Source organism: Staurois parvus, unplaced genomic scaffold (genome assembly GCF_062004578.1).
Source record: "Staurois parvus isolate SC_StPar_1 unplaced genomic scaffold, SC_StPar_1.0 ptg000684l, whole genome shotgun sequence".
Classification (NCBI taxonomy): domain Eukaryota; kingdom Metazoa; phylum Chordata; class Amphibia; order Anura; family Ranidae; genus Staurois; species Staurois parvus.
This window is the reverse complement of record NW_028318480.1, coordinates 1,939,691-1,961,771: the sequence shown is the minus strand read 5'-3', so window position 1 is coordinate 1,961,771 and position 22,081 is coordinate 1,939,691. Positions and strand designations below refer to the sequence as shown.

Sequence of the window (22,081 nt, the reverse complement as noted above, 5' to 3'; positions counted from 1 at the left end):
CTTCTGCTAACCCAATGAATACAATTCAAAGTACTAACAACATCTTACAAAGCCATGCACAACACTGCCCCCCAGCTACATCAACCTGGGCTCAAAATATCAACCAAACTACTCTCTTCGGTCCTCCCAAGACCTCCTGCTCTCTAGCTTCCTTGTCACCTCCTCCCATGCTCACCTCCAGGACTTCTCCCACGCTTCTCCCATCCTATGGAACTTCCTACCCCAATCGGTCCAACTATCTCCTAATCTAGCCATTTTAGGATGATCCCGGAAAACCCTTCTCTTTAAAGAAGCCTATCCTGCTTCTAATTAATACACTGTATTTTTACTTTCTCCATCAGTTCATCCCCCACAGTTATTACCTTTTTGTATTACTTGACTCTCCCTCTTAGATTGTAAGCTCTAATGAGCAAGGCCCTTTGATTTCTCTTGTATCAAGGGCCCTTTGATTTCTCTTGCATCAAGTAACTGTAATTACTACTTTCATTTTCTAAAGCGCTGCGCAAACTGTTGGCGCTATATAAATCCTGTATAATAATAATAATGTAAAGACCTTTAAAGAGTCATCTATGAAAAATTATAGGTACTGTAGCTTTTCTCACCATTTCTTGGGTGTGTGCAATTTTGAGTCTTGACATGTCTGGCATCAGTTTTAGTCAAGACAACCTCATATTTTATATTTTACCAAAAAATGGGTATTATATTTTGTGTGTGTGCACTAAAATTTATTTTAGTGTATTTTTTCCTCAAAATTTGCATTTGATAAACAGCTGTACAAACATAGTGTGACATTAAAACCAGCCACCACTGTATTCTTCAAAGCCTCTGCTTTAATAATATTTTATGGTTCAAAGTAATATTCAAGAAAAAAATACTGATTTTAAGAAGTAAAAAATTGCCCTGGTACCCAAGGTTGGGAGGAGGGGTGTGCAGAAGAGGTAATACATTACCTCACTTTCGAATTTTTGTTCTGTTATAGGAGAATTTTTGTAACTTTAGTAACCTCTTCACTTTCGATATGAGACTAGCATGCAAAAAAAAAATGGATGATCATTTGTCTGATATTCTCATTATGTGTACGGTGCTTTAGGGCTAGGTCATACTCTGGCCACACATCATGCAAAGAGAGGTATTGCAAAGAATAATGGGAGAAATTGCCCAAAAATAGGTGTGCCAAGCTTTTAGCATCATACTCAAAACGACTTGAGGCTGTAATTGGTGCTAAAGGTGCTTCGACAAAGTATTGAGCAAAGGCTGTGAACACTTATGTACATGTGTTTTTTTTTTCCTTTTTTATTTTTTAAAAAAAGCAAAGATTTCAAAACAAACTTCTTTCACATTGTAATTATGAAGTATTGTTTGTAGAATGTTGAATAAAAAAATAAATTTAATCCATTTTGGAATAAGGCTGTAACATAACAAAATGTGGCAAAAGTTAAGCGTTGTGAATACTTTCTGGATGCACTGTATGTCTGTATCCATTTTTAACACTTCTTAGCTGTTCTCTTGAAGATATGGTTATTTGAGGTGTTATGTGATATATACATTGTTCTTTCTTTTTGCATTTACTATTTTTACTCTCTTGCAGGGGCGTAGCTACAGGGGTCTCATTTGTGATCCGGCCCCATGCTGCAGGGGGCCCATGTGGGTAGAGGACTGGGGTGGGTAGAAGAGCTCCCTGCCCTTCTGGTCTGGCTGCTATTCATTTTTGCATTCCCTATCCATGTCGTCGGCCGGCCCCTCTCCCCTGCACAATAAAGCGCTGCTCAGTCCAGTGCCCCCCCCTCACCTCCATGCTTCGTTTGCACAGAGCCCCCCGATACACAATTCTCAGAGATAAACCAACTTTCAGCACACAAGCTAGCAGCCCTATGAAAGCCGGCTCCCTGGAGGATGCCGCGGGCTTGTCTCCTGGCCCTCCTCCTTCCTCATCATACACAAGTGGAGAGCCTTTTGAGCAGCAATGTGGTCTCCCTTGTTAATTGATCAACCTGTCTGTGCTGCTGCTGGAGGGAGCACAGACAACCATGGATGAGTGCTTAGAGGGTGGCTGACTGCAGTAAAGTATGCCTCTTTGTAGTACCCGCACTCCATCAATTTGACCCTGCAGCTTATTCACGGTGAGTGAGACGACACCGTCTCCTCCATACACCATCCCATACCCCAAACTACCTTTCCTGGGGACAGAGACACCATCTCTCCTGGGGACAGGATCCACATTTCGGCTAGGGACAGGGACCTCATCTCCCTTGGGGACAGGGACCCCATCTGCAGACTATAAAGGCTGGCGTCAGTCACCCAAGGGTGCCAGGATGGGGGAGGGGGCATTAAAATCCAAATCCCTGGAGGACACAGGGGAGTCTAGCAGTATCAGTGTGGAGTGGCTGGAGGATGGGGGGGTCCAGAAGTAGCAGCGCCGGGTCACTGAAGATGGGTACAGCAGTACCAGAACAGGGTCACTGGAGGCCTAGGGGGGATACTGTTGTTTCAGCAGGGTGGCTGGGGGTACAGCAGTATTAGCGCGGGGTGGCTGAAAGACGGGTGGTTGTTGGGCAGCAGTACCAGTGCAGGGTGGCTGAAGGATGGGGATGCACTTTTACCTGTTTAAGAAAAATCCTTGCACTGGCCCTGCCAGTATGTCTGGATAGGAGGAGCGGCGGGGGTAAAAAGATGAATCAATTTCTTAATTTTTCTTCTTCCTGCCTTTACATGCCTGCGGGAGGGAGAGGAAGAAAAGCAGGCATTCAGTGGTTGCAAGAGGAAAAACGGAGAGGTCCATTCCTCTATATGCGGCCACTCCCACTGCGCCTTCTATCCAGTTTTCTTCCGCTGCTCCCTCTGTGGTTTTTCCCAGCCCTCACCTGCTCCCCTGCAGCTGTCGGATTCCCTTCTCCTGCTGGCTGCTGCGAGAGAGCTGTCAGGATGGAGAGCAGGGAACTGCTCTCTTTTTATGAACGGAGAGTCAGTGATCTGTACTGATCACTGACTCTGTCCATTCATAACTGTGGCATAGTAAACTGTGTTTACTATGCTTCAGTTTATGAATGGACAGGAAGCTCTGTACAGAGCTATTCCTGTCCATTTATCCTGTGCAGCTGAGACTCCTTTCTCTCTCTCAAAGGTGGAACATAAAAGATCTGCTCAGACCCCTGATATCTCACCAAAGCACCCCAACGAGGCTCCTAAAAAATAATGTTAAAAAAATTGTAAAAATGAAATAACAAAAATGAAAAACTGATACCAGTGGTGGAGGAACTACAGGGGTCACATACTTGCTACTAGCGTTCCACCACTCAGAGGGAAGGGACCCGGCTGGGGGGGTCAAGGGGGCCCTTCATGGTTCTTTGCACTAGGGCCCTGAAGGTTCTAGTTACACCGCTGCTCTCTTGCATACAAATAAAAATTGGCTTTACCACAACTATGAAGCATATTAGACTTTATGCCACATCTGTTGCCTAAAGAAACCATTGTATGAGCGGCTGTATGAAAACAGACTCCATTGTCTGTTTACTGTCTAGTTACATCAGTGTTCCACCAATTTGCCATGTTTAGGTCTGGATAAATGGATGCAGTCCTTTTCGATATTTTTCCCAGACTTGAATGGATTCAGAGCTAGGCAGGTGTAAATAAACACAAGTCCATTTACATCAGCCTGTTTATAGGGCTGCATGGACCTTTCAATTAGGCCCTCATGGAAAACTAGCAGGTAGACCTAAATTAAATGCCCATGTGAAAGGACCCCTAAAGGAGCTTTGGCCCTATTTCTCCTGTAGGTCACAGGACTGCACTAAGTTCTGCACTCCTGTGACCCGTATTCAGCCGACAGCAGGCTGCTAAAGTCTGCAGTCGGCTGATGTTAGTTTGCTACAGTGTACAAAAAATATTGGTACTATAAATTTGCATGCTACAAACATTCGTTACCCCCCTTAGCCCCCTTCTTTATCCAACAGAGTGTGTGTGTGTGGGGGGGGGGGAGTTTCCAATTTTCGCCCTGGGCACTGGATGACCTTGTCCTGGCAGTGTCCAGACAGCAAATGGTTAAGAGGAAAGCAGAGACATCCTTAGGGCTGGTGTCACCCGGTGCGGTAACACTTGGTGACACCCCCTCCGACGATCCCCGCAGAATGGATTGGATCTGCGGATTGAGCATAATGGATCGGACTCCGATCCATTGTGCTCAATTCGCAGATCCGATCCATCCTGCGGGGATCGTCGGCTTTCTTTACAACTTACCTTTTCATGGAGTGGGTCCGGTGTCACCCTGTATAGGTTGCATGCCGACGATCCCTGCAGGATCCCAATGGCTCTTCCTGTTGTCCGGTCCTCAATAAGAATTAAGAGACCGCAAATGATAGAACAGTATATTACTGGTCAGCAACAGGATATTGAGGGAGCACTGGATGAAATGTACTATAGAAAAGGAGTACAGTTATTTTTTGTACTACAAGAATTATGGGACTGCAGATGACACAATAGTATACCATTAGCCAGCAGTAGCATGATTTTTAATAACTAGGCTAGGCTAAAATGTATTGGAGACGAAGAGTGTAGGGTGGGATGAAGATGACACAGCAGTGCAAAATTAGCCAGCAGCAGGAAAATTTTAATGAGCAAGACTAGGTCCAAATTTACTAGAGACAAAGAGCACAGGCTGGTGTTTTACTGCAAAAACTAATATACTGCAGAGGATACAGCAGTGTAAAATTGTCCAGCAGTAGAACAGCTTTATTCAGGGATAATAACCCTAACTGGTGTATGGCTAACCTTTTTCTTTGCTGACTGTTTGCTCAGCCAGAGATTATCTGCAGTAATCATCCTTTCTGTGTGTCCAGCCGCGATCACTGCATGTAATCGTTAGCTGTTCAAATAGCCACAAATAGCTGTGGCCGCCAACAGCCTGTCATTGCACTGTTTGGGCTTGGCGGCCACAGCTATCCACACAGTTGTCAATCCAAACCACAGGAATTATTAGATTCTTCCAGATGGGATTTGCAGCATGGCTAAATGCCCATGTAAATGGAGCCTAAACATTCAAAAATGTTTTATTTTCAATACCAGCGCTGAAAGAATTACGGGTAACCTGTGCTCATGTGTTTGCTAATTATGCAAAGGCAGACAGGATTATTATTGTATCATTAGTGTATCATTTCCTTGAGTTTCTGTCTAAGATATTTGTTTTTCTATATCAGTGTGTATGTATACATATTGTAAATATTGTATATGTTGTTTTGCATTCTATTATATGTTCATGTTTTATGTTGTTTTATGCCTGTTTAAATGTTCCTCCCAGGATGTGGGAGGTAAGTCATGCCATGGGCTACAATCTTGGCTCGTGACAAAAAAAGAAAATAAGGACCTAATGGAAGTTACTGCTCCAGCTTAAATCCATGTGAAGATCCCTACTGACACAAAAGATACAGTTGCAAGAAAAAGTATGTGAACCCCTTGGGATTACGTGGAGTTTTGCATGAATTGGGCATAAAATGTGCTCTGAACGCCATCTAAGTCACAACAATAGAAGAACACAGTCTGCTGAACATAATACTACACAAACATTAGATGTTGCCATGGTTTAATTGCACATAACATGTAAACATTCATAGTGCAGGGAGGAAAAAGTATGTGAGGCCCTAGCTTAATGACTTCTCCCAGAGTTAATTGTAGCCAGGACTGAGCCAACCTTGACTCCAATCAGTGTGATGATATTGGATGTGTTGCTGACAGCTGTCCTGCCCTTAAAAAACACACACCTGTTTTGGGTTTACTGGTTTCAAGAAGCACTGCCTGATGTGAACCATGCCTCGCAGAAAAGAGCTCTTAGAAGACCTACGATCAAGAATTGTTGACTTGCATGAAGCTGGAAAGGGTTACAAAAGTATCCCCAAAAGCCTTGATGTTCATGTGTCCACGGTAAGACAGACTGTCTACAAATGGAGAAAGTTTAGCACTGTTGCTACTCTCCCTAGGCGTGGTCGTCCTGTAAAAATGACTGCAAGAGCACAGCGCAGAATGCTGCATGAGGTAAAGAAGAATCCCAGAGCGTCAGCTAAAGACCTACAGAAATCTCTGGCACATGCTAACATTTTTGTTGACACATCTACAATAAGGAAAACATTAAACAAGAATGGAGTACATGGGAGGACACCACGCAGGAAGCCATTGCTGTCCAAAAGGAATATTGCAGCACGTTTGAAGTTTGCAAAAGAGCACCTGGATGTTCCACAGCACTACTGGCAAAATATACTGTGGATAGATGAAACCAAGATTGAGTTGTTTGGGAAGAACACACAACACTATGCGTGGAGAAAAAAAGGCACAGCACACCAACATCAAAACCTCATCCCCACTGTAAAACATGGCGGAGGGAGCATCATGGTTTGGGGCTGCTTTGCTGCCTCAGGGCCTGGACGGATTGTTGTCATTGATGGGAAAATGAATTCCAGAGTTTATCAAGACATTTTTCAGGAAAACGTACGACCATCTGTCCGCCAACTGAAGCTCCGCAGAGGATGGGTGATGCAACAGGACAATGACCCAAAGCATACAAGTAATTCAACAAAACAATGGCTGCAACAGCACAGAATATGCCTTCTGGAGTGGCCCAGTCAGAGTCCTGACCTCAACCCGATTGAAATGCTGTGGTATGACCTTAAGAGAGCGATTCACACCAGACATCCCAAGAATATTGCTACACTGAAACAGTTTTGTGAAGAGGAGTGGTCCAAAATTACTCCAGATCATTGTGCAGGTCTGATCTGCAACTACAGGAAACGTTTGGTTGAGGTTATTGCTGCCAAAGGAGGGTCAACCAGTTATTAAGTCCAAAGGTTCACATACTTTTTCCTCCCTGCACTGTGAATGTTTACATGTTATGTGCAATTAAACCATGGCAACATCTAATGTTTGTGTAGTATTATGTTCAGCAGACTGTGTTCTTCTATTTTTGTGACTTAGATGACATTCAGAGCACATTTTATGCCCAATTCATGCAAAACTCCACGTAATCTCAAGGGGTTCACATACTTTTTCTTGCAACTGTAAATGAGAGTATCAAAATGCTACCCACCTGAAAAAAGAACCCGTTTTTAAAGGAAAACCTTGCAGAAAAAAAGGTTTTCAATGAACAGAACAGCAGCTACAAGTGATCTCTGACCTCAAATAAATCTCAAAATAAAATAAAAACAAAATAAGAAAAAGGGCAGCAAATGGGTTAATTGCCCAAAGAGCTAGCTCAGTACAGTTTCCTATCTGTCCCAGTCCCTCAATATGTGGTTTCCATATTATTTCCTTACAACAGCTTTCATTTAATTGACACTATAGCTGCTCTGGGCCTCCCTATAGCGAGTGGGCTTCGCTTCAAACCCACGGGAGCCACAAACCTAAACCTTAACCCTAGACAAAAATGGGACCCTGAAGGACATCCAGTGTCAGAAACAAATTAGTGAGGGGTACAACTCAGGACATAAAATGGGAATTGCAGCAAAGGTTGCTTTTTTACTTTATATTTTTTCATGGACTTTTAATTATTTTATTATTTTTGGCAGCAGTTCTGCTTTAAAGCAACATGCTACATCTGAAAAGTGTTAAAAGGATTACATCTTTAAAGTGGTTCTAAAGCCTTGAGGTTTTTTACCTTAATGTATTCTATGCATTAAGGTAAAAAACCTTCTGTTCTGCAGGATCGTTTTATCCCCCCCCCATTCTTAGCTGAGCCCTATCCAATCCAGCAATGTGCATGAGAGCAGCGGCTCTTGCTGCTATCTCCTTTTTCACTGGGCAGATGGATAGCAGCAGAGACCATCGACTTCCACTGCTGTCCATCAAATGCTGTGACGAGGAAGTGGGGGCCGGGCAGAGCCACCCAGTCTGTGCCAATAGTCACAGACAGGGCAGCTTGGGAGTGAGCACGCACAGGTGCCCCCATGGAAAACAGTTTTCTAAGGATTGGTAAATTGCAATTCATTGCATGTTTTGTTTTGGGTTTAATACCACTGTAAGCACAAAAACAAGCACGATCTAGGAATACGCAATTTAATGATATATGTAATCAATGCTTATATATAAAAAATGGCCATAGTAAAAGCCCCCACCTTTTTTTAAAACAGATCATCATTAAAACTGAAGATGGGTGTCCCAGTCCTCATCCCTCCTCAACATGCCATGGCTGTCTAAGTACTGGGTGTCATCTGATTCCCAAATGGCATCAGCTCTAAAAAAAAACAAAACTGCAGTTGAGCTTCAAGTAGAAGACCCCAGTTTCTGCAATTATTTTTTTTCTGCCATTCAGAGTCGTCTTGCAGTGCTGTCAGCTCTGTTGCAAAGTGCCCAGCCCTATTCTGTAGTAATAACCAGCAGTCCTAGTACCTGTCTTAAAGTGAAATTTCAGGCTAAAACTAACTAAGCTTAAAACTGCTCCCACCCCACTTCTAACACCTATACGAACTACCCTGTAGAAGGAAGATGCATATACTTGCCTATTCTCAGGGTGCTGTGGTACGGTCACTTGATATTCCCAGCACCTGGCTTTGGTAGAGAAGCAAGAGCACAGGCAATGGATGGAAAGCCTGGGCTGTGACATCACTCACAGGCTTAACATGGGGCATCCATGTCCACTGTCCCCTCTCTTCCCTGAAGCTGGCCGCTGGGAGCCAATCACATGACAAGACCGGATCACCCTGAGAAATTAGAATAGGTAAGAATACGCATCTTCCTTTTACAGGGTAGATAGTATAGGTGTTAGAAGGTGGTGTGAGCAGTTTTAAGCTGAGTTCTAGCCTGGGATTCAACTTTAATACCTTGACTTCTCACGCAGCTGTGGGAGCAGCGACCTTTTTTTTGGCTGTAACTAGCTTTTATACTGTAAAACAAAGTTCCTTCAGTAGAAGCAAATGTACATACCATTTGGAAGCACACGGAAACTATAGTTGGGAAATAAAAAATGGCTGATCTGGGTGGTTACTATTCCTATATATGCAGCAAACATCAAGCCACTTTGATGACCTAGCTTTTGCTATCAGAAGATCTTGAATTGCTTAGTAAATCATTCTGACAAACTGGAAAATATTATTGGGAAAGAGACAGAAACCTGAGAAAGGGACAAGTTCCAGCATATGATGATGTGAAGTCTGCATAACAGTGTGTTTGTGTCTGAGAAGGCAAGTCAGGTGGATGTTCTAGTACGCCTGGTAGAGCTACCCCTAATTTACATTGAGTTGTGAGTAATAACTGTGTTGATTATATAATTTTGATCTTTCATTGTATTAGGTATCATGTGCCTTAGAGCATAAATGTCTCATTGTTTCATAAAGCTAGTGATACTTGGGTGTAATTAAAGTGGAACTGTAACGTAGTTCTATATTCCTATAAAAATAATAATAACACATTTGACTATGTACTTGATTCTTTTTTATTTGCTTAAAGATGATTTCAGGAAAAAAAAATATTTTTGGACATCTGCAATATAAGATTAAGTTACCACTAATGATGTGTGCCTCTTGTGAGGCTGCTACTGTTCATAGCTTTGGGTCACCAGGCTCAGCTGCACTAAAGATGGTCTGGCGGGGATACACCCCCATGCACTCTTTTCCATTGAGAAAAATTATTTTACTGATTACACTGCACGTAACACAATCTGTGACTGGGGGAAGAGAATCAGGTGACTGATCAGATCCCCCATCATGTTGCAGACAGCGTAGTGAGTGAAAGAACTTTTCTCAGTGGAGGAGAGGGCAGAAGGGGCATGTCCCCATCAGATCATCTTTAATGCAGCTCAACCTGGAGACCTGAAGCTGTTAACCCCAGTGCCAGAAATTCAGTAGCAGGAAGAGGACAGGGCATCCCTGTAGTGAAAATGTCTACAGAATTTCTATAGAATCCAGCAGCCTGCACATCATAGGACATACGTACTTCATTACAGGTAAGTAATGTAATTAAACCTGTAGGGAAAAATATATATTTTTTAACTAAGCTTCAGCTTTAAAGTGTATCTAAATCCAAAGACAAAAACATAAAATATTGCAGTTTACCAGTTTTTAAATGTGGCAGATTCATGTTTTCCCCTTTAATTTTCACCTCTTGATCCTGCCAACACACTTTTTATCTTAGTATGACAACGCTCACTTACTGTACTATATCTGTATTGAAGCTGAGTTGTCACCCCAAGAAAGGAAATATATTAGGACTGCAGAACATTTTCCCCTCTCATCATTTCCATAACATAACTTGGTGTTAGTTGTATGGTGAAGTTTATTGTAATCCTTATGCTGCGAGCATTCGTAAATAGATAGGAAAGTATATCATATTTACTTGTTTTAAACTTTTTTTTACATTTCTTCAGTTACTTCCTGGTTTCCATGCCTAGGCAAATGATGTCATACATCCCAGGAGTCTTCAGGAGGGGAGGAGGGGTTTTCTCAGCTAAGCACACCCTCCTGCCTGAATGGCTGAGCTAAGAGCAGATGAATTCCAGGAAGTAAATGCTACATGAAACATCTGCCATTACTCAAGATGGCCACAGCCAGAATTACAAGGAGGTGTTTCTCAAAGTGATTTCTCAAGAAAGTAAAGCATGGAGACATGGATGGATGGGAGAGTTTGCTATGAATATTAAAAATGACCTAAACAGCATTTTTGGTTTGTGGTGCTTAGATGCACTGAAGTCCCACTTTAAGTATTACCTGCTGGGGGAGGGCATTTAAGTGAATCCCTTACCTTGCACTGCATGGGTAAAGTACAAATTCACTTTAAAAGAACCTATTTAAAAATGTAGCTGTGCCCTATGTAGCTGTAAATAAGAATAGCTAGAACCTCTGTCAGGTTTTTACTGCCATACACGTGGCTTCCTTTCCCCTTGTGGGGTATATATATTGAAGAAGGAGCTGTTAATTGGGTGGTGTATAGGAAAAGCAGAACATTCTATTGATATGTGACCTGGGATGAGGGAAATGCCATACATGGTGTGGAGGGTTTTCATATCCTTATGGGCCTTTTATACAGCAAGGGCAGGGGTCCAGTACCTTCCCATGTAGCCCTCTGGCCATAAGACAGAGTGCTACTATTCAAATAAGTAAGTGAGGGAGACCGGACTAAGAAGCAAATTGCCCCTTTGAGCCTTCTTGTTTATATGGGTGGACCAATTCAGCCACCCATGGACTGTGAGGTTGTGATCAATTGGGCCACATGGCTGTGTACCACCTGGTAAGCCCTGAGGTCACAAGACTGAGACCTGTCCCCAGCTGTAAAGGCAGAGGAGATAGCACAGTCTCTCAGGCCCATGATCTACAGAAGGCTATCTTGCAGAGGAACTGGCTTCCAAACCATTACAAAGGGGACAATACATTTGTCTTCATCAGCAAGATTTCCCTGTAATTTCCCCAGTACCGCAGCAGCTAGAGTGCTGCGCACACCTTACAGCCTCACCTGCATGATCATGGGCAACCATGGCAGAGTAGCTGTGGCTGTAAGATGTGAGTGACACATGGCTACTATCTACGCTGGAACAGAAGAGACCTGAAAGGTCACACCCTTTCAGTGCGTGAAGTTATTAGGATGGCTCTTAGAAGGACACATGTGTCTGCCAATGAGAGGTACAGCACTGGTTTGATTGGTGGTGACATTTATTCATTTATGTTAAAAGTACGTCATACAGTGAGGAACAGACGTATTTTACCACCCTGCGATTTTGCAAGTTCTCCTACTGAGAAATCATAGAGGGGTCTGAAATTCACATTGTAGGTGCATTCCCACTCTGAGAGACAGAATTTAAAAAAAAAAAATCAGGAAATCACATTGTATGATTTTTAAAGAATTTATTTGTCTTGCACAGCTGAATATAAGTATTTGAACACCTGAGAAAATCAGTGTTAATATTTGGTACAGAAGCCTTTGTTTGCAATTACAGAGGTCAAACATTTCCTGTAGTTCTTGACCACGTTTGCACACACTGCAACAGGGATTTTGTCCCACTCCTCCACACAGATCTCCTCTAGATCTGTCAGGTTTCGGGGCTGTTGCTTAGCAACACGGAGTGTCAGCTCCCTCCAAAGATGTTCTATTGGATTTAGGTCTGGAGACTGGCTAGGCCACTCCAGAACCTTGATATGCTTCTTACGGAGAACTTGCAAAATTGCAGGGTGTTCAAATACTTCTGTTCCTCACTGTAACTGCAAATGGAAGAGATTGCCTAGCTAATCCAGAAGGGATGCGCTACCAGAAAAAGAAAAAAATGTGAAGGAGGCAATAGTGAAGGGCAAAATGGGTTAGTGAATTATGGGTGGAAAACTCCACACAAGCATTGAAGCACAAGTGGGTTTAGTGAAGTGTAAACATGGATGGGTCAAATCAGGCTAAGCATGCCTCGCAAGGTATTGTTGGAGTAGAAAGGCAAACTTCAAGGCTTGGAAGAGAAGAAGTTTCCTGCTAGCAGGAACCACCCTAGTAAGGAAGGTTAGGTGACTTGTGATAGCAGAATTGATATTCTAGCACACTGAACTAACCCCCTCTCAGGAAAAAAATAATCTATACTCCTACTTAGTACAACAAGAAAGTATGTTGAAATCTCCCCCAACATGTTGAAACAACATCTATCAACAAGTGCTCAAATTGGAATATATTTTTCCTACTTCTATACTGGTGACAAAAAGCTATTTTATATTTCCCAGCACTTTCTCTTCCCATGACAGTGGTCCCCAGGATAAATGGTTTCTCCTGTAGGGTCACAAACAGCAAATCTTACAGAGTTCCTCAACCTCTTCCACTGTATCCAAGGGCTAAAGTTATACTTTAATCAGATTTGAAATGTTGGGTTTTGCATTTCTTTCTGAAATGTCTCAGAAAATACCTTAAGGAATTAGAGATCAGAAATTGACCCTAACACCTGGAGAACCAAGAGTGGGTTTTTCTTACATGCTACCCAAAATCAATAAAGAGGGGAACCCTGGCAGACCCATGACCTCAGGTATTGCAACTATTACTGAAAATATCTCAGGTTGGGTGGAAAACATCTCAAAACCTCTGATCTGTAAAACATCTAGCTACATTCAAGACACGTCTAATCTCCTAAACAATTATTGGTGCTGAATCTAAAGGAACCATCCTAACCACCATGCATATGGAATTGTTATATACCAATATTCCCCATTATGATAGTATTGCAGCTTACCTGCAATATCGTCAGAATCTGAAACATGCCAGGATCTCTAGCTGCAGCAGATGAAGTAGCAATGGGATCACAGTTTGCCCCCGATATGCAAGTATCTTTATGATCAAAACAGAGGAGGATTACCCATCCACATTCTCTGTAAAAGTCATGCATCATTGTAGACATTTTGATTATATGGAATGCAAGTGAAGAGGATCTTTCCCAATTACACAGGAACATCAACAATTTTCACTCCACAATAAAACTTAAAGTACTCACAAACAGAAGATAACTTTCAGGACACTACAATACATATAAAGAAACTAATTTGTGAACATCCTTCTACAGAGGGCTCACACAATGTCCCACTTACCTCAGACATGATGGCTTCCATCCCATGCACATAAACAACCCAATAAAAATGGAATATCTCCCTACATGCAGAAAAGATGTGAGACCTGGATACATATCAATAACAGTAATAGGTTACCAGTATCAGAATCATAACAGGAGTAAAGAATACAGGGTGACTTCTGCAGATCCTCAGATGTGGTATACCTGATATCGTGTGCAAAATGCACTACAAGACTCTATGTTGGGGAGACAGGTCAAACCCTGTGCAAATTAACGAACCTAGTCTTACACAGATTCACAATTGGCAACAACAAAACAGATGTTCCTGTAGTGGCCCATTTTTATAGCAGAGGCCACAGCTTAAATAATATAAAATTATGGTACTGATGTGGGTCTCCAAATAACAGAAAGAGAGTGGAATGGGAAAGTAAATGCATACACAAATTCAAAACGTTGAACAATAGTCTAAATAGGGACAAAAATATTATCTGGCACTCTCATTTTAATTAATCTTCTGTCCTCTGGCAAAAAAGCTTGTTTTAAGCTGGTCATAGCTGGATTGAAAATTGGTTTAACAAGAACCAGACAAATTTTGGTCCATATATGGCTGTTCCCACTAATGATTAGCATCTCTTGAAGGAAGGTTCAAAAATGTTCATTCAATCAGCACATGCAACCAATTGGCTGCAGCACTTACCAGTGTATTCTGACAAAGGAGGAGTCCATAGAATACAATAGCACAGTGGGGAGGATTCCTCCATCTACATCACTTCTATGTATGGGGGAGCTTGTTTGTTTTTAATCAGTGTAGCCAGGCACTGGGAGCGGAGTGCTCAGCCCCCCCCCCCCCACGTGCACCTGTGCCTGCTTTATTAGCAGAATATAACAGAAAGTCCTCATCCAGATCTGGCTGCTCTCTGTGTCCCGCTTCTCATGTAGCTGAGGACTCAGACAGGGCTGCGCTAACCACACCGCATATAAAAAAATAGACCATTGCGTGACCAAGCCCACCAAATCCCACCCACAAGTCCCGCTCCGGCTAATTCCTCCCCACAGGGTTATGGCTACTCCCATCCAGCCCTCGGTAGGGATGGATTAAAGGGATTCAATGTGGGGACACTGATGGGGGACCTCTAATGAGGGGGACACTGTTGGGGGGACCTGATGGATGCTATATAGGGCTGTTTCTTTACTATATGGGGATGTCTCTTTGATAGATTGGGCTGTCTCTTTGCTGGATTGGGCTGTCTTTTTTGCTATATTGGACCAACTCTTTCCAATATGGGGATGTCTCTTTGCTGGAATGGGCTGTCTCTTTGCTGGATTGGGATTTCTCTTTGCTATATGGGGATGTCATTTTGCTGGATTGGGCTGTCTCTTTGCTGGATTGGGATGTCTCTTTGCTGGATTAGGCTGTGTCTTTTCTATATGGGTAGTCTCTTTGCTAGATTTGGCTGTCTTTTTGCTATATGGGGATGTCCCTTTGCTGTATTGGGCTGTCTCTTTGCTGGATTGGGCTGTTTCTTTGCTGGATTGGGATGTTTCTTTTCTGAATATATGGGGATGGATCTTTTCTGAATTGGGATGTCTCTTTGCTGGATGGGCCAGCTCTTTGCTGAATATTTGGGGGTGTCTCTTTGCTGGATTGGACCATCTATTTGTTGAATATAAGGGGCTGTTTCTTTGCTGCTCTTTGACCAAAATATAATTCCTTTCTGTTAAATTTTGAAAGCACTGATGACCTGGAATACAACTTTTATTTTCATATATTAAGTTGTAAGAGTATTAAAATAAAAGTGAGTGCACTGAAGGACTCATGGGATGTCCAGTGGGTGGGCTCTGGGAGATGTTGGTGGTCAGACCTGGGGTCAGAAAAGGGCCCCAACATTTCTGATGGCTGCCCTGGGTAGGATTGTGGTTATTGACCTCTAAACGGTATGACATGAGATTACAGGTGAGGAAACATTATGTGAAGATGCTACTAAGATTTACTGGTAGAGTGTGAAGTGCCTACACCCACAGTGTGCGGGGAGGTACTAGAGCCAGCTGAGTGCTTCAGCTTAATAGAGCAACAAAAGTAAGAGCATTTTTCTTTCTCCAAACACAGCGAGTCAAGTTAAAGCCAAAGAGCTCAATTTTGGCCTCATATGACTACAGTACTTTCTCGCAGTCCTGATCTGAATCATTTAGATGTTCATTGGCTGAATCATTGGTGCCTGTGGTCCCTACTGCCTTGAAATCATTCACAAGCTCCTCCCATGTAGTTCTAGGCTGATCCCTCACTTTTCTCATGATCATCCTTACCCCATGAGGTTAAATCTTGCATGGAGCTCCAGACCGAGGGCGATTGATGTTTATTTTGTATGTCTTCCATTTGCGAATAATCACCCCAACAGTTGTCTCCTTCTCACCAAGCTTCATGCTATTGGTCTTGTAGCCAATTCCAGCCTTGTGCAGGTCTACAATCTTGTCCCTGATGTCCTTTGACAGCTCTTTGGTCTTGCCCATTGTGGTGAGATTTGAATGGAAGAAAGAGATTCTTTGGACAGGTGTCTTTTATACACATGACAGGTTGTCAGTGGGAGCACCTTAATTAAATTGACAGAACTAATCTGTGTACCACATGAGCACATACCCAGTCTGTGGGAGCCAGAATTAGTGTTGGTTGTTAGGGGATCAAATACAAATTTTACTTACTGAACTGTAACATTTGTATGGTGTTTTTTCTGGATTTTTGGTCGATATTCTGTCTTTATCATTTAAAATGCACCTATGATAAAAAATATAGACCCTTCATTTCTTTGTAAGTGGGCAAACTCACTAAATCTGCAGGGGATCAAATAATTATTTTTGCTGCGATATATACACTATATTGCCAAACGTATTGGGACACCCCACCAAATCATTGGGTTTAGGTGTTCCAATCACCTCCATATCCACAGGTGTATAAAATCAAGCACCCAGGCATGCAGACTGCTTCTACACACATTTGTGAAAGAATGGGTCGCTCTCAGGAGCTCAGTGAATTCAAGTGTGGTGCCATGATAGGTTTCCACCTGTGCAATATGTCCATCCATGAAATTTCCTTGCTACTAAATATTTCACAGTCAACTGTTAGTAGTATTACAACAAAGTGAAAGCAGCTGGGAACAATAGCAACTCAGCCACGAAGTGGTAGGCCACATAAAATGACAGAGTGCGGTCAGTGCATGCTGAAGTGCAGAGTTCGAAGAAGTCGCCAACTGTCCACAGAGTCAATAGTTAAATACCTCCAAACTTCATGTGACCTTCAGATTAGCACAACAACAATATGCAGAGAGCTTCATGGAATGGGTTTCCATGGCCAAGCAGCTGCATCCAAGCCTTACATCACCAAGTGCAGTGTAAAGCGTTGAATTTAGTGGTGTAAAGCACGCCACCACTGGACTCTGGAGCAGTGGAGACATCTTCTCTGGAGTGACGAATCACGCTTCTCTGGCTGGCAAGCAGATGGACGTGTCTGGATTTGGTGGTTGCCAGGAGAATGGTACTTGCCTGACTGCATTGTGCCAAGTGTAAAGTTTGGTGGAGGTGGGTTATGGTATGGGTTTGTTTTTCAGGGGTTGGATATTTGGATAAATTAATGCTCCCAACTTTGTGGGAATAGTTTGTGGATGGCTCCTTCTTGTTCCAACATGACTGTGCACCTGTACACAAAGCAAGGTCCATAAAGACATGGATGAGCGAGTTTGGGGTGAAGGAATTTGACTGGCCTGCACAGAGTCCTGACCTCAACCCGACAGAACACCTTTGGGATGAATTAGAACGGAGACTGCAAGCCAGGCTGATAGGAATCAGCCTATGTCTGTATCCCCTGTCCTCGTTATTTTCACTCTCAGGCCTGGCAGAAATAAAGCTCCAGACACCGAAGTGTGCAAGCTAAACCTCTGAAAGTTTAAGGCAAAACAAGAACGGTTATACAGAACTCAGTAGGCATTGCTTAATTTTAGGATGACCAATGAAACATTCCATTCTTATCAATATAGTTACGTGAAGAACAGACACTGCAAATAGTTGAGGGATACCATATAAGGTAGTTCCGTTTACAGTGACATTAAACTAGTCTAAGAAAACGAGAGGGAAGTTACAAAACCGAAACTAACTGTTCACACAACTAGAAATGGAGGCATTATACAAAATAGATGCCAGTTAATTAAACATATTTCCTTACACAGGCCTACTTGTCTGACATCAGTGCCTGACCTCACAAATGCGCTTCTGGAAGAATGGTCAAACATTCCCATAGACACACTCCTAAACCTTGTGGACAGCCTTCCCAGAAGAGTTGAAGCTGTTATAGCTGCAAAGGGTGGGCCAACTCAAGACTGAACCCTATGGACTAAGACTGGGATGCCATTAAAGTTCATGTGCGTGTACAGGAAGGTGTCCCAATACTTTGGTCCATAGTGTGTGTGTGTGTGTATGTGTGTATGTATATATATATATATATATATATATATATATATATATATATATATACATACACAGTATATACACACATGTTGCTAATCATCCAATCACATGGCAGCAACTCAATGCATTTAGGCATCTAGACATGGTGAAGATGACTTGCTGAAGTTCAAACCGAGCATCAGAATGGGGAACAAAGGGTATTTAAGTGACTTTGAACATGGCATGGTTGTTGGTGCCAGACGGGCTGATCTGAGTATTTCAAAAACTGCTGATCCACTGGGATTTTCATGCAAAGCCATCTCTAGAGTTTACAGAGAATGGTCCAAAAAAGAGAAAATATCCAGTGAGTGGCAGTTGTGTGGACGAAAATGCCTTGTTGATGTCAGAGGTCAGAGGAGAATGGGCAGACTGGTTCAAGATGATAGAAAGGCAACAGTAACTCAAATAACCACTCGTTACAGCCAAGGTATACAGAATACTATCTCTGAACACAGGACACATTGAACCTTGAAGCAGATGGGCTACAGCAGCACTCCGGGTGCCACTCCTGTCAGCTAAGCTATATCTATATTTATATACTGGCGAATTGTCTGCAGCCAATTCTCTCATTTTCCACATAATTTTTGAATCTTGTATGATTTATTATCACTAGTTGAGGTGTTACATACACACAGTTTTTACACATAGAGGCGCGGGATACAACCTTCATATATAGTTTTCCCTTTTTGAGTCTATACCAACAAGAATTAAGGCAGTTCTGAAGGCAAAAGGGGTTCCAACCCGGTACTTGAAAGGTTTAACTAATAAAGTGGCTGGTGAGTGTATATATACAGTCATAGCCAAAAATATTAGCACCTCTGCATGTCTGTAAGATAATGCACCACTTCGCCCGGAAAATTGTTGCAGTTACAAATGTTTAGGCATTCTCGTGTTTGTATTGGTATGACACAAAAAAGTGGAGAAACAAAAAGCCAAATTTGACACATTCCACGCAAAACCCCAAAAATGGACTGGGCAAAATTATTGGTATCTTCTCAAAATTGTAAGAAATAATTGCATTCCAAGTTTGTGATGCTAGTGTAATTTGTAATTAAACTCACCTGTATCAATTAACAGGTGCTGACATTATAGAAATCACACCAGCAACCAGTTAATATGATGAAATTTGACTCAGCATTTCTGTTGTGTCTCTGTGTGTGCCACATAGAACATGGAGAAGAGAAAGAGCAGTAAAGAATTGTCTGAGGATTTGAGAACAAAAATTGAGGAAAAGCAAGGACAATTTCAAGGTTATAAGATCATCTCCAGAGATCTTAATGTTCCTGTGTCCACTGTGCGTGTCAGGAATCCCAGAGATCACCGCAGCGCACGAATCTGCACAGGCGTAGGATCCCGACAAGACATACAGGCAGGCGGGCACTAGGACCCAGGCGTGCCTGTCACCAATGACGGCCGGGCAGGCACTAGGACCCAGGCACGCCTGTCGGCGCTGGGCGGGCTATTTAAACCAGCTCATGCAATGCTAACATTGCCATATGGTCTTCATTCCCTGTTCCCTGCTCGTCTGTTCCTGCGTAAGATACCTTGTTGCCGACCCTGGTTGATCCTGACCTCTGCTGACCGTCTCCTACTCTGATCCCTGGCTCGTCTGACTATTCTTTTGCTTACTCCTGATTACCTGACCTCCTGTTGCTGAAACCTGGCTTGTGACCCGACTACTCTCTGTCTGCTGCTCTGTACCGTTCTGCCTCTGCTGTTACCGACCCGGCCCGTCTGACTAAGCTACACGTACTCTGTCATCCATCCATCCTGCACGGATCCGGTCACCACTGCCCAGGTCTGCCAGCCTCTTCACATCAGGCTCTCTTCCGATACATACCTCCGGCGGTTCCCTCTACCACAGTCGGGTGCACTCAGGGGTCGCGACCTGGTCTCAGTCTGCTCCAAGTCCATCCCCACCATCAGGGGCCCTGGTGAATAAGCAGATTGGGGCTTAGACCCCGCGCCCTGGGGAATCCCGTTCTGTGGGTTGCTAGAGATTCCACCGGGTGGATCGTGACAGAGCACAACATTGTCAAGAAAACTACAGCCGATGGCACTGTAGCTAATCTGAGACCGTATACATTTCTTATTGCGTATATTTTATCTGTTTCTTAGTCACCATTTTTCAGAAATGGATAAAGCCTGAAGAAGAGATCTGAGTTGTCCTGAAAGCTTGCATCTTTAATAATGCAAGTCAATATAGGCTATCAGGTAATCTCCAAACTTTCTGCAAAAAGGTTGTATTGCATAACAATACATACCTTACAAATGTCATGTAAGCCCAGGAACAAAATTATTTGTTAATGATTTTAATTAGTATAACATGTCTAAACCTAACTTGCATAGATGAGCCTGTTGTCAAAAAGATGTAAAAGATAAAGATGTAATTATAATTAATAATCACCAATTAATAGCAAAACTCTTGTGTAAATCTAGAGAGAAACATGTTACAGTCAATGACTAAAATTCTTCAAGGCAAAGAGCAATGGCGTTGAATTTACTAGATACAGGGGTTGAATTGCTGCCTGTAACATTACCATACGGTCACACATTATAACCAGCTTCACTAATGCTACAGACGATTGAAAAAGACTGCAGACATGCTACAGGAGATGGAAAGAGACTGTAGACATGCTATAGCAGTGGGTCAGAGACTGCAGACATGCTACAGGAGATGGTCAGAGACCGCAGACATAACTACAGGAGCTGGTCAGAGACTGCAGACATGCTACAGGAGAGGGTCAGAGACTGCAGACATGGTACAGGAGCTGGTCAGAGACCGCAGACATACTTCAGGAGCTGGTTTAAGACTGTAGACATACTAAAGTAGAGGGTCAGAGACTGCGTACATACTACAGGAGCTGGTTGGAGGCTGCAGAAATGCTATAGGAGTGGGTCAGAGACTACAAACATTCCATGGGAGATGGTCAGAGTGCAGACATGCTAAAAAAGATGGTCAGAAATTACAGGAACGAAGACTGACAGAGACTGCAAAAATGCTACAGGAAATGGCTAGACATTGCAGTCAGACATTGCAGACATGTTAAAGAAAATGATCAAAAACCTCAGACGTACTACAGAGGAATGTGAGTGACTGTAGACATTATACAGAAAGTGGCCAGCTCTCTCACACATAGTAATTGGCAGGCAACCCACCCCCACAGTGCACCAATCAACAACACTTTCCCTACCTGAGCAGAGCTATTGATTGGCGCAGTGTGGGGCGAGGAAGTGTTGGACTGCGGGAGAGCCAGAGGTTTGACTCTGCAGAGTGCTGTAGAACAGGGTATTTTAAACCTACAGCACATACAGTAAAAAAAGATTTGATTTATTACTATAAATACAGGATATGATCTTATACTACTGTTTACTGCATTGCTGTACCTTTGGAGTGCAGGTTGGGCACCAGTGCAAAGAGCAATATGAAAAGTGAAATAACTCAAAGCAACCAATCAGAAATTATCTTTCTCTAATCAAATGTCAGTAAACATAAAATCTACTTACTAAGGGATTCTGCTGATTTAAAGATTAACTTGAGGCTGGTAATGAAAAATCACTCTTTATTCCGGTTGTGAGTTTTTTTAAAAATCAGTATGTGTATTTTAAGTGTAGCATAACTGTATCAATGTATTTTTATATTTGAAACCGATAAATCATAAGGTCCAGCGCTATAAACCAGTCACAGGTCTACTGTACTGCTTGTTGCTGTCAGACAGTGGGAGCTAGCTGATAGGAGAAAACCGGTTGATGAACTCATCGGCATGGCAATGCTCGCTCATTGTCCAGTCAGTGGGCTGGTGTAGGTCAGGGAGTTAATACAAAGTTTTTATTGTTGTCTATGCATTTCTGTCCGGGTGGCAATAGCACCCTTCATTTCTTGTATGGGAGTCACAGGGAAAAAAATCAGGGAAAACTTCCCTAGTAGCATCACAGACAGAAAAAAAAACTGACAGAATTTCCAACTCTCTTCCCCACCCTATCCAAAACAAAAAAAAGGCTGAATTTGGACGCTGATTTAACCACGTAGGGGCCGCCAACCCACAATTTACTGCAAACGGGTGGCCACTGTAGGCAAAGCGATGTACCCATACATTT

The 22,081-nt window shown here is 42.8% G+C and overlaps 1 long non-coding RNA gene across 1 annotated transcript in view; it reads left to right on the top strand.

Annotated features, from left to right (window-relative positions):
* Nucleotides 1-2,083: 2,083 nt before the first annotated feature.
* LOC149447490 (uncharacterized) overlaps nt 2,084-22,081 on the top strand; it is a 114,938-nt gene continuing 94,940 nt past the window's right edge. Inside the window, exon 1 of the long non-coding RNA XR_016305872.1 lies at nt 2,084-2,120. This is a non-coding gene — a long non-coding RNA (uncharacterized LOC149447490). The remainder of the gene's footprint in view (nt 2,121-22,081) is intronic.